Source organism: Dermacentor variabilis, chromosome 11 (genome assembly GCF_050947875.1).
Source record: "Dermacentor variabilis isolate Ectoservices chromosome 11, ASM5094787v1, whole genome shotgun sequence".
Taxonomy (NCBI): Eukaryota; Metazoa; Arthropoda; class Arachnida; order Ixodida; family Ixodidae; genus Dermacentor; species Dermacentor variabilis.
Window position 1 is genome coordinate 108,675,749 of NC_134578.1, and position 12,906 is coordinate 108,688,654.

Here is a 12,906-nt window from a genome sequence, read left to right on the forward strand (position 1 = left end):
ATTTTAAGAATATTTTTGTGCGTGAAAAAGTTTAGCTTGTTATCAGACGGAGCACCAAGAAACTAGTGTTCTTTTACCGGTGGTGCGGCTTCCTGTAGCTTAAGGATGGAAACTGGTTGTAGGCCTCTTTTTTGTGTGAAAAAGAACATTAATGGTATTTTAAGTTGAGAAACGAAAACCGTTTTTAGATGTCTCATGCCTGAGTTTGTTTAATGCAAGTTCAATTTGCCGTTCGCAGGTGGCCCTGTGTGATGCCCGACACGCAATTTGTAGGTCATCCACATATAAGGCGTTCATTACAGCGGATGGAATTACATTCTTCACTGAGTTTATTTTCACCCCAAAGGGTGTTGTGCTTATACACATCCCTGTGGTGCACCATTTCCCTGAATGAATACGCATGATAGCACCGTTCCTAAACATACTTGGAATGTTCGGTCGCACATGAAATCGCCTAGCCATAGGAGTCTTCTATTGCGAATGGCTAAAACCGCTAAGTCCTTTAAAATAGCAAACCTCCATGTTGTGCCGTAAGGCTTTTCTAGACTGACGAAAACTGTGAGGCAATATTTTTTGTGTAGAAAGGTAGTACGTTTCTCGTGTTCTAGCCTGACTAGATTAACTATTGTGGAACAACATTTCTCCTATTCACACTGACGGTTTTCCAGCGGGCTTCCGGATTCAAGGACATCTGTCATTCTTACTTTGATTATGATTTCATATGTCCTCGCAAGGCAGCTTGTGGGTGGAATAGGTCTGTAGCTGTTTGCTGTTTTAGGATGCCTTCCAGCTTTAAAGAAAGGGATTATAATAGCTTTCTTCTACTAATTCGGCGTTTTCCCCATTTCCCAGATTTCATTGAAAAAGAAGCAAGTTCTTAACTGCTTTAGGGCATAGGTGAGCCAGCATTGTGTAAGGTACTCTGCCCGGACCAGGTGTGCTGCTTTTGTGCGCCTAGTGAGTACTCTGTTGATTTCTGTGAGTGTTAAAGGGGCATTGTATGATTTATCGGAACTTCCTGTTGTCGGAAACCTTAGCTTTTCTGCTGACTGCTTATACGTTGTAATGTCGCAGGATAGTTTACTGAGCTTGATATGTGATGGAAACGCTGCCATAATATGTCTGCTTATTGTTCCAAATTTGTTTGCGTGCCTCAGGGTGAGGGAACAGGGATCGTGTAAGGGGCGTAGTGGCCTCCAGACTTACGAAGCTTATCCAACTTACTTTTGGATGTTATCAAGCTATTTAGAGTTTTTCATGGACTGTGTTTTGGCTTGTCTCCGTGTCTACACGACTTTCGCTTTTTTGAAAGAAAGGGCGTTATCTTGCGTTTGGTATCGCCGAAAGCTACCCCAGGCTTTGTTTTAGAGTCTTTAATTTTTGTACAATCATTCGTCCACCAGGGACATATCGTTTTCCTAAGAAGCCTAGGATTGCTGAATTGTCTGTTCTGCTGCAGCAAATATAAGGGTAGTAATATTTTCATTCATCTATCGCTAAGTCAGCTGATATGTCATCCTGACTAGCCTTTTCGGTCAAGAGAGGCCACTCTGCCAGATGGAGTTTCCAACGCAGTGGTCTCGATAGTATTTTAGGGAAAGGAGATGTTCTTTTAATCAATGCATATGGTCACTTCCATAGGAATTATGAATAACACTCCATTGCAAATCAACAAAAAGAGATGGCGAGCACAGCACCAGATATAGACATCTCATAGCTCCTGTATTGGGGAGCAGTAGGTTGTAACACCAGTGTTTAAACGGCATGTGTCCTTCGTCACAATAAAATGTTCGAGTGTTTCTCTTCCGATGTCGGTTCTTTACTACCCAACAACGTGTTATGTGCATATATATAACGTACTATTAAAGATGTTTTAGGTGCGTGGTTTAAAAGTAATTGCGAATGCGGTGGAATGTATATTTATTTAATCATTTATTCATTTCAGTACCCTCATGGCTCAAAGGCGTTAGACAGGGCGTGGGTAGAATGCGAAAATAGAAACAGATACAGAACTACAGAGCGCAGATTTCTGTACAAATATATTGGAGCTATTACAAAAAATAAAACCAAATACAAAAGTACACAGCGCAAGTTTTTCCACAAAAGTAGTGATGCTATTTCATCAGGTAGTCAATAAGTGCTGATTTGAAAGATGACACGTCCACACCTGAGCCAATGGAAGGGAGAAAGCGGTTCCACTCGCTGCAAGTTTTTGGCAGGAACGAATCGAACAAAACATTAGTGTGACAATAGGGGATGCCTACTTTGAACTGGCGGTCAGTGCGAGATGACACGTAGGAAAGCTGGAAAAGAAGTTCGCTTTTTAGTGATGGGCAAAAAAGAAGATTTTATCAAACAAGGATAGGCGAGAAATTTCTCGCCGGAGAAGTACATCTGGCAGTCTAAGATTCGATTTCATTAAGGAAGCGCTAAGTATACGATAATAGTTGGAGATAATGAAACGAGCGGAACCGTTTTGCTCGGATTCGATGAGGTTAATTAAGTCGTGTTGAGCTGGATCCCATATTGCCCACGCTTATTCAAGTTTAGGCCTGACAAGAGTTTGGTAAAGAAACAGTTTAAATGTAAAGGGCTTGAGCGAAATTGCGATACAAGTTTCCAAGAGCACGATTTGCGTTGGCGGTGATGAAGTCAATGTGCAAGCTCCATGTGAAGTTACTGATTATGTGAACACCAAGATATTTGTACGATGAAACTTCATCAAGCTGATCTTAGTTAATAATGTAACCAGTACAAACAGGAGTGTTAGAATGACGTGAAATTGTAATGCTTTTACACTTGTTAGTTTTTAAAGTGGTTAGCCATTTATAACACAAATTGCAGATAGCGTGAAGGTTAGATTAACGAATACAAGAATCGTTTGAACTTGTTATTACTCAATACAAAACTCAATCGTCAGCAAATAATTTGTTACAAGAGCTAATGTTAACAAGACGGTCATTCCTGTATATTAGAAACAATAAAGGACCTAAAAAAGAGCCTTGCGGAACGCCGGATGTTACCCTACAAGGAGGTGAGATGCAGTCATTGGCTAGCACAAACTGAGAAAGGCAAGGAAGGATTCGATGCACCTAAGTATGTTAGGGTCTACATTTATTGTGCTATTGTTATTTAGAATCAATAGATGGGGAACCTTGTCGAAGGCATTAGCGAAATGTAAGAAAATGCAGTCAATAACAGATGCGATGTCTAAGGCAGAAGCAATGCTGTGGGTGAAAGACAATAGTGGCGTTTCGCAAGAGAAGAATTTGTGGGAACCATACTAGGAGGGCCTAAAAAAAGAATTTGTTCCGAGAAAAGACACAAGACTTGAATATATGACATGTTCTAGCAGTTTGTAAGGAATGGACGTTAAGGATATTGGCCTGTAGTTAAGAGGAGATTTGTGGTTACTTGATTTAAAGATAGGGACCACCTTCCCCACTTTCCAGTCTAACGGAAGTGTAGAAGACTGAATAGACTGGGTGAAATTGTGTGACAAAAAATTAGATGAGTACACTTCTGTGTTTTTAGAAAGTTCGAGTTAATTTCATCAACACCGCAGCATGAAGGCAATTTCAGTTTCCTTATGAGGCTAATTATTCCCACGTAATCAATCGCAATCGGATACCTTAGAAAAAAATGATGAATACATACATACGGCATCCCACATGAAGTTGGATGCGAAAAGGATGAAACAAATGCAATATTTAACACAGTGCAACATTTTGCAGGAGCATGAAGTCATCAGTTGGACACTTTAATGATATGACGTCTGTTTTGATCGGCTTAAGGATTTTCCAAAACATTGTCGGCTTACTGGACACAAATGATGGCAGCGTATTATTTAGGAATGCATATTTGGATTCTCTAAAAGCAGTGGAATAAGAGGACAACGTGTCTCAATACGCGCACCAATGAGCAGGTATTGAACAATAGGGATGGTTCTGTGTGATAAGACGGTGACAACAACAGTTTCTATGTGACTGTTAATGGCAACTTTTCTAGCTGCGATACTGCGCTGCAGGACAATGGCTATACCAACCGAAAGATGGCTCACCTAAGTACTTTCACGCCATGCCACAGTGAAACATTTTAGCAATTTTATGTTTTTCGCCTAATTTTGTTTCCGTAAGCACAAGGCCTTGTGCTTGCGGAAACAAACTTAGGCGAGAAGGAAAGAAGTTACTCTCTGAGGTGCTGTAGGCCCGCGGGTTGGGCGCCGAGACACGTGTCTCGGGCCTTGAGGTTTTCTTTATTTTAGGGAAATGCGGGACTAGTGTCGGTAGGCCGTTCGAACAGAATTGAGCAGCACGGACTGCTTCCACCACGGGGGTAGGAGGGGTCACTGCTAGACCACTGCGCGTTGCTCGCAGGACTGCGTGACGCTGCCCCCATCTGCGTCACATCGGCATAACTTCTTGTCGAAAGGTAGGACAATTGCTCTCCTGCTTCAAAGAACGAGATTACTCTTGACAGTTAGTGCAATTACTTCCTTTTATTTTTCCAGCAAGGGCAAGGCCGCGGGTGAGCTGAATGGTCTCCATTGCGGTTAACACAATGTGGGGAGAATTGTAATTGTCAGATTGGTGATCATTGGAGCTGCATATATTACAGGTTATTTCTCCTCGGCATGCATGTAAAGCATATCCAAATTTTCTACATTTGAAACCTTATCTAGGGTTCCCAATATGTGGTCCGACATTTACTTTTATGTAACCTGCATTAAGCGAGGTAGGCATTACCTCGTTTCAATGGTGACTATAACATGTCTTGTGGGATTTTTTGCTCAATTTTGCGAATAACAATTATTTCTGCTGGGGTCACGTTTTGTTCCTGGATACCCTCCAGCAGTTTCTCATCGCTCAAGCCAAGGAAGCCTTTTTCTTATATCACACCCCTGCTTTTATTTACTGTTCTGTGTGCTGAAATTGTCACCGTCGCATCGCAAATACTGGCATGTTCTGAGACGTTTTGTGCTTGATCTTTGTCATTTAGTTTTAGGAGGTCCACGCAAGACATTTTTGAGGCTTTGTATGCCGGTTCAATTTTGTCTTTCATGCATTTTACCACTGGGAACGGTGAGAGCTTTCTTGCTGGTATATTGTCTTTGCTGTGGACTACATAGTACTTGAGAAATGATGGGGCGTTGCTCCCAGACAGAAAAGGTCAACTACTGATTTCCCCCGGGTGGGTCAATCTGTTGGTACGTCTACGTAAAGTAGAGGATAATGAGGTGTGTTGCCTCTGCTGGGGATCTTAACGCTCTGAACACCCGGCAACGACTCAACGCCCAGGATCCCTCTTTCCGCTGACACGGCTAAGCCGCACACGAATAGACGCGGGAGGGTCCAACCCTGATGTGCTCTAGTACGGGGTGTCGAAGCGCACCAAATGCCTACACGCACAGATGCTTCTGTGGCGCGTTTGACATGAAGTACAACATGACGCAGCCGCCATTGTTGTTGGTGCAATGGCAAAAGGCTGCTTCTCCACCGACATGAGTTCATGGTAATCACCGCAACGTGCAGAGGGTTCAGAAATGGACACTCGAGCTCACCCAATGCCAAACTACACGACCCCTTGCCGGCATGCGAAAGCTCGAGCTCGCACCTTGGGTTTGCCGCGTCTCCAGAGGAATCGTAGTTTCAACTTACAACACGCGCGCTAGCGCGCACGCTTGGCTCACTATTTTCGCTTTGATAGACATCGTTTCGTTTTTTTCTGACGCAAGAAGAGCGCCGATATTGATCGGTGAAGATATCCTTGATATCGCAGCGCTTCGACTGGCACGATCTGTACTACAATATCTGCGCATGCCCAAGCGTGGGCTCAAGCTTTCGTGCACCGGTATCTGTAGGCGCGGTTTGACCTTGGCTTCCCTATTCAGAAATTCATCTCACCTTGGAGCCTGTGCTTGACTTCATCCAACTGACGCCTACTTTGAACACACCGAAGGAAACGAAATCTGCGTCCTCTGCACGTGCATGCAAGACGTCATTTAGGCTAAGTCAAGCGTGTACTTCAAGATACATTCCTGAATATGGGGGCTAGAGTATTCTCTGACATTCTTTGGCAACGTTATCAATGAAAATGCTCGAGCAGTCTTTAAAGATTATTTTTTTGTGCGTGTATCTCCTTCCAGACGCCATTCAGTCATACTCTCCCTCTAGATGCCTCTCTTGCAATTATTCTTCGACCGCGTTCAGTTCGAGCTTGCGTGCCTGATCAAAATCGTCCTTTGTGGTGCTGCAGGCAACGATAAAGCTGTGACCGAAATTTTCAACAGATTGCTAACGCAACCAGGTGACTAGATAATTTCCAGCCTGTTCCTTGTATGAAGCGCCGCGATCGGTGCTGGGAGCAAACGAGGAGCGGGTATGGCATTACGGCGAGTGTTAATAACCGACAGTTCCGAGAATAGTGCGCTCTCGACGTTTGAGCTTTCCGCAAAACCGTTGGCACAGCATCTTCAGGCGAACTCACCCGCTGATCCTGATGGCTTCTCCAGGCCAGCGCTTCACGTTGTTTGGGTTTTCACCGGAACTGGACTGGAGACCAATGCACTTCATCGATTTTGCGCCAGTGCACAGAATATGCGAAGCGTGTGGTCTGCTGCCCAAAGTGAACATCTTTGTTCCGTGTGGACACGTGCTATGCCAAAGCTGCTATGAGCAATGCCACCTCGATGACGCATACGCCTGTCCGCTGGACGGGCAACCGTTTCTTGAAGAAGACGCTCAGTGGGCGTACTTTGATTTGGATAAAGTGCTCAAGCGGAAGGTGAGAACGCGAAGAACTCTTTCTAACCACGATTTCTTAATTCTGTCTCACATTTTGCTTTGATCGATGTAGGAGATAGGGCGGTCAAAGAAAGCGTTGGAAACGGCACGGTCGTAAACAACGACCATACTGTGGCACCGGTGGAAAGCGGAGCACTCTCTAAATCTCTCCATATGACAGTCACCGTTTTGAGATGTCATTGTAATGGCGCGGCTCTGGCCAAAGACGCAGATGCTACCATTGCGTCGCTGCGTCTCTGGTCGCACATGCAGCCGCAGACGCTTAACGCTATTGAAAACTGTTTGTTTGGGAATTAGCGCACAAACTCCCGGTTCGTTTGCGGAGCGTAAAAGTAAAGCACACTAGAAAAGGGAGCACCAGCTCCAACCCAGAGTACAACATGCGGCTACAATAGGTCACCTTCGAAATCATGTTAAGCGCTTTGTTGTATAGCTACGGGGGTTCGAGCTGCATAACTTTTGTCTCGGATCTTGGCGTTATTACGCGCGAGTATACTTGCCCCCTCTGTGAAATCGGCTATATCATGTTTGTCGCGGCGTATAAAAGAGAGCGCTCGAGGCGGAAGGCGCATGGAGGCGAACATAATCGCGCGCCGGGGTGCCAGCCGGGGCCGCTCCGTCGAGATCACTGTAACGATCGCGTTCGCGCCTTTCCGTTTGCGCTTCAATGCTTCATTGCTCATTGTTCATGTCCGCAGTGTCTCTTCTTTGCGTGTGTAGCAATATGCGCTCGGCAAAGCTACGTCATCTACAGGAAAGTCTAGGTGGCATTGAGTGAAGCGGTGATTGAGAAAGGAGGCGAAGCGTCGTGAAGCAGGAGGGTAGGCCGATGCGCGCTGGGTTGGCCTCCTCTGGCAGTTCCTGCAGGATTTATTTGCGCTACAGACTTACTGGATTCGTATCTCGATTGAGAGGCCTCAGCGTCGAGCGAGAACGGAGCAGCGAGGCAAGCGGAGGCAGGCCGAGCACGAGTCGACCGCTCCCCAAGTCGTCGCCAAGCGCCTGGCACGCTCTGAACAAGTCCGGCCAAAAGCGCGGGCTTGGCATGCCCCAGGAGACTCCCGACGAACGTGCTAGGCGTCTTGCCACAATGCAGATAACAAAGCGAAGCTTTCCGTGTCACGTTGATTTGTCTGTAATCGCTGAACACGCACTGCAGCAAACCCAACTTACCCATCTGCGTAGAACACTACAGTTTACATTCGAACTTCTTCCGATAAGAACATTGGGTAAACGCCACGCTACCCAGACGAACTGTATAAATCTGCATTGCATTACGAGCGTCACGCACTGCACTCCCCGTCATCACCACAGGTAGGCCGCGGGTGCAGCGCACGCCAGAAGACGAGGATGCCGTATGCGAATGTAAGCGCGAGTGCGATCGTGCCCGCAAGGCCAATTCTGTGTATGGGCAACGGCATGCAGATGTCATGCGTACGCAGCGCCAATGCGATCCGATCGAGCGCATCAACGAGGCGGAAGCCAGACGTCACCGCCGCGCTGATCCCGAGGTTCGCAACCGGAAGAACACGGCCAAACGCCAGCGACTCGAGGCCACCTGAAGACAATTTCTGACGATGAACAGCTACGTGCGTTCAGAAGAGTCCCGAATGGGATAAAAAACGTGTTTTTTTTCATAATTTGTGAGTCAGTGCATCTGGTAAAGCGTATATAATACCATTTGGTGTAATGGCTCAACCTTGCTAACTCTGCAAATACAATGTGATCTATGTCTTGTTCTGTCACGTGACATGTACCTATTTACATTTTTTTCCGAGGGCCACAAATAGCGTGCTAGCAGCTTATTGTCGCTGAGCGCAAGACACGGCTGCATGGTTTTCAACTTATTCGAATGGTATCGTTTATTCTATCTCGTCTAAGTTCCAGCCGATGGTTGTTTGATCAAATCGCGTGCGGGACGCGGACAGTCTCCTACTTAGTGAAAAATACGGGGGCATCAGTGATTACGCTGGAACCTTCTACGAGTCATGTGTAATCGCCGACAAGCTTGAACCGCAGATCAGATTTTCCAGGTTGGACGAGTGTGGTCGCCGCTATTATTGTGTTACTTGCTTCACTGGGCAGATACGCCCGATGAAGGGTTAGATTTGTGACTTGCATTCTGCCTTTGTGTATTTTTACTGTCACTTCACCGTGACTACATTAATGCAGAAGAAGCGTGCTTGATATTCAAGATGGATAGGAGTATTCGTTATTATATCACTTAGATTCGTTCGGAAAGTTATCCTATCCCTACGAAATTCGCCCTAAAATATTTTTATTATGACACTACTTTTTGTTGCAATATTCGTTCATCATCCTTTGGTATTATTGATTATTCAACTGAAGAAGGTAAGATGGCAAGTAAGAATGACGTTAGCCATCGTACAACATGCCTACGCAGATGGGTGCAAAAGTGTTAACAGTTTTCTGGAACTTTCGGTAATCTCTGTTCACCGAAAAGGTTCCCAAAACAAATCGGTCGCCTTTGAATATGACAAGTGGCAATATTATAGGAGAAATGTCTTAGCATTAACTACAATAAAGCTCATAGCAATAAGGATGAAGCTTGGAATAAGATTACTTAACTATTGAAATGGCCGAATAATTTGACCACTTTTGAATAATTTGGATATTGCTTGTACTAAGCCGAGCAGCTCGGTATATAATAGCTAGTACTATATATAGTGTACCATACAGTGGGGAGCACAATATATTATCTAGGAGAAGATCCTATGTTTGGCTTACATCTTAATCTTACTTCGTCATACGCAGCGGTGCATTTGGCTCAGAACGTCAGATGGCTGTTGGCGGAAACCAGTTTATGTATCTTCCCCAAACTGGTGTCAGCGCTGGCGAAGACTGTTATTTCCGAAAAGTTATTTAGTTTATGCGATAAAAAATGCCGCAGCCGTTGACGTTGTGTTAGACAGAATAAAACATTTCACCACCAATGAATCTCGGCGTCACGCTCCCATAACGTATCCACATCAATTCCAAATTCTGCTCCAGGACGCATGCTCTTCGAGTAGGTCCTTATTATCGACTGGTACGCTACAAACATGTTTAATTACCCCCGTCAAACGATGGAGGCCGCGTCTTCATTGAACTGGAGAAGGTCCCCATATGAACATAGTCCTTATTGTAAAACAAAAATTTGTCACTGATGTATCCTTACGTGATTTGAATACGCGAGCATAATGGCTTCTCTAAGTTATTACCCTAAATTAGGACTGTACATTAGTCTACTTTATTCCACCTTAACCGAATATTGAGAGTCAGCCAGATCGCTGTGCCACGGCTTCCGTCCGATGCCATGGCTGTTGACCGTGGGATTTCACAGTGCGGTTCGCAGCAGGTCCACTGGCAGAGACGCAACGTCATCACGTATTATGTATTGCCTGTTACAAAGACTTATGATTATCGTCTGTGCAAACGATATAAACAAGAGATGAAGAATAATAATTGTTTATTGCGCCGGTTAGCAAACGTAAAACAAAAACATTCTACCGCACATAACACACGAACTTTCGAGAGATGCGAAGTCGACACATGTAAGACAACATATGGTTTAGAAATGATAATAAACCGCCCACCGAGGTTGTTAAATACAATGCATAAGAAAAACATTGAACCTGATAACATTACCTTCAATAAACTTCGTGAGTACTTTCGTAAATAGAGAAAAATGCCCGAAGTCACTTCACTATTCTTCAATTTGCTTTATTTTCTTTACAATTCTTTTTGCACATATTGTCACAGCCTAGTAGAAGACGGGAAAGCCGGTGTCGAGGACGTGTAAAAGCACTTTATCAGCGCAGTCAACGCGAAGTCGTTGTCGTCCCTGTTTTTCCACTCGCGCGCTAATTCAGCGTCGTTTTCATTGCCTGGCACATACCCGCGGCGACCATACAGGCTGTGGCAATATTTTCATGTGGTGGTGACGTAGAAAAACACAGCAGCAATACTGTGAGCGACAAAACTAGCTTTTATTGGGCGAACCTGTGCCCACAATACAGGCTACACTTATAGCACAACGATAGCGGCGAACACGGTCGGCGATCGTCGAAAATCTGACCAGCGGGTCAAGCGCGTCGGCTTTTATACATGAGTCGTCGAATGTTCCAGAGTAATCGTTTGGACACGCCTGCCTACCAAAAAGTTCTACACCATTCGCGTCAGGCGATGAAATCACATAACATAAGGTTCGGCGACAACAGACAGCGGATGGAAGCATCGATAACTTTCCAGAAACTTCGGATACATGCAGGCGCGTCCCGCGCTGTGAGAGAACATTTGTTTGGCGGCGAAACGTGGTCGCCCGATAAAGATAAGTACACGTGTCATTACCCCCCTCTTAAAGAGCATCGACCCGATGCTGCAAACAAAGTAAAAAAAAGAAGCACTCAAAGAAAACAACAAAATAAAGAGCTCGTCAGCGTCCATAAAAGGGCTTAAGGCGCACCACGTGGACCACTTCAGATCGTGGGCGGCGCCTCTGTGAATGCGAAATGCCGTCTGGCACGACCTCATAGTGCAGAGCGCCAATACGTCGGATGACCTTGTAGGGTCCGAAATAGCGTCGCAGTAGTTTCTCACTGAGTCCTCGTCGGCGTATCGGGGTCCATACCCAAACACGGTCGCCGGGCTGGTACTCGACGAAACGTCCTTGGAGGTTTTAGTGTCGGCTGTCGGTCTTCTGCTGGTTCTTGATCCGCAGGCGGACGAGCTGTCGGGCTTCTTCGGAGCGCTGGAGATAGGTAGCGACGTCAAGGTTCTCATCGTCAGTGACGCGCGGCAGCATGGCGTCCAGCGTCGTCGTCGGGTTCCTGCCGTAGACCAGCTTGAAGGGCGTGATCTGTGTTGTTTCTTGCACCGCCGTATTGTAAGCGAATGTTACATACGGCAGGACGGCATCCCAGGTCTTGTGTTCGACGTCGACGTACATCGCTAGCATGTCGGCGAGGGTCTTATTCAGCCGCTCCGTAAGACCACTCGTCAGTGGGTGGTAGGCCGTCGTCCTCCGGTGCCTTGTCTGACTGTATTGCAGAATGGCGTGGGTGAGCTCCGCTGTAAAGACCGTTCCTCTGTAGGTGATGAGAACTTCTGGGGCGCCATGTCGCAGCAGGATGTTTTCGACAAAGAATTTCGCCACTTCGGCTGCGCCACCTTTCGGCAGTGCTTTAGTTTCAGCGAAGTGGGTGAGGTAGTCCGTCACCACGACGATCCACTTATTTCCGGTTGTTGACGTCAGAAAGGGTCCCAGCAAGTACATCCCAATCTGCTGGAATGGTCGGCAAGGAGGCTCGATTGGCTGTAGTAATCCGGCAGGCCTTGTCGGCGGTGTCTTGCGGCGCTGACAGTCTCGGCAAGTTCTGACATAACGGGCGGCGTCGGCGGTCAGGCGCAGCCAATAATACTTTTATTGTATCCTCGACAGCGTCCGGGAAAATCCGAGGTGTCCAGCGGTCGGATCGTCATGTAGGGCGCGCAATACTTCTGGACGAAGTCCTGACGGGACAACAGGAAGGTAGTTGGCGCGGACTGGTGAGAAGTTCTTCACGAGTAGACTGTCGTGAAGTGGGAAGGAAGATAATCCGCGCTCAAATGCCCTGGGGACAACGTCGGTGTGCCATTCCAAATATTCGACGAGGCCTTTTAGCTCCGGGTCTTCCCGTTGCTGTTCAGCGAAGTCTTCCGCGCTTATCATTCCAAGGAAGGCGTCGTCTTTCTCGTCATCTTGCGGCGGCGGGTCAATGGGGGCACGTGATATGCAATCGGCATCGGAGTGTTTTCGTCCGGACTTGTAGGTTACAGTGATGTATTCTTGTAGTCTGAGGCTCCACCGCCCCAGTCGTCCTGAAGGATCCTTTATATTCGCTAGCCAACACAACGCGTGATGGTCACTGACGACTTTGAATGGCCTGCCATAAAGATAAGGGCGAAATTTAGCTGTAGCTCAAACGATGGCGAGGCATTCCTTTTCGGTCGTAGAATAGTTGCCTTCCGCTTTTGACAGCGACCGGCTAGCGTAAGCTATCACCTGTTCGACTCCGTTTCTCCTCTGGACTAGAACGGCACCGAGGCCTAGGCTACTGGCGTC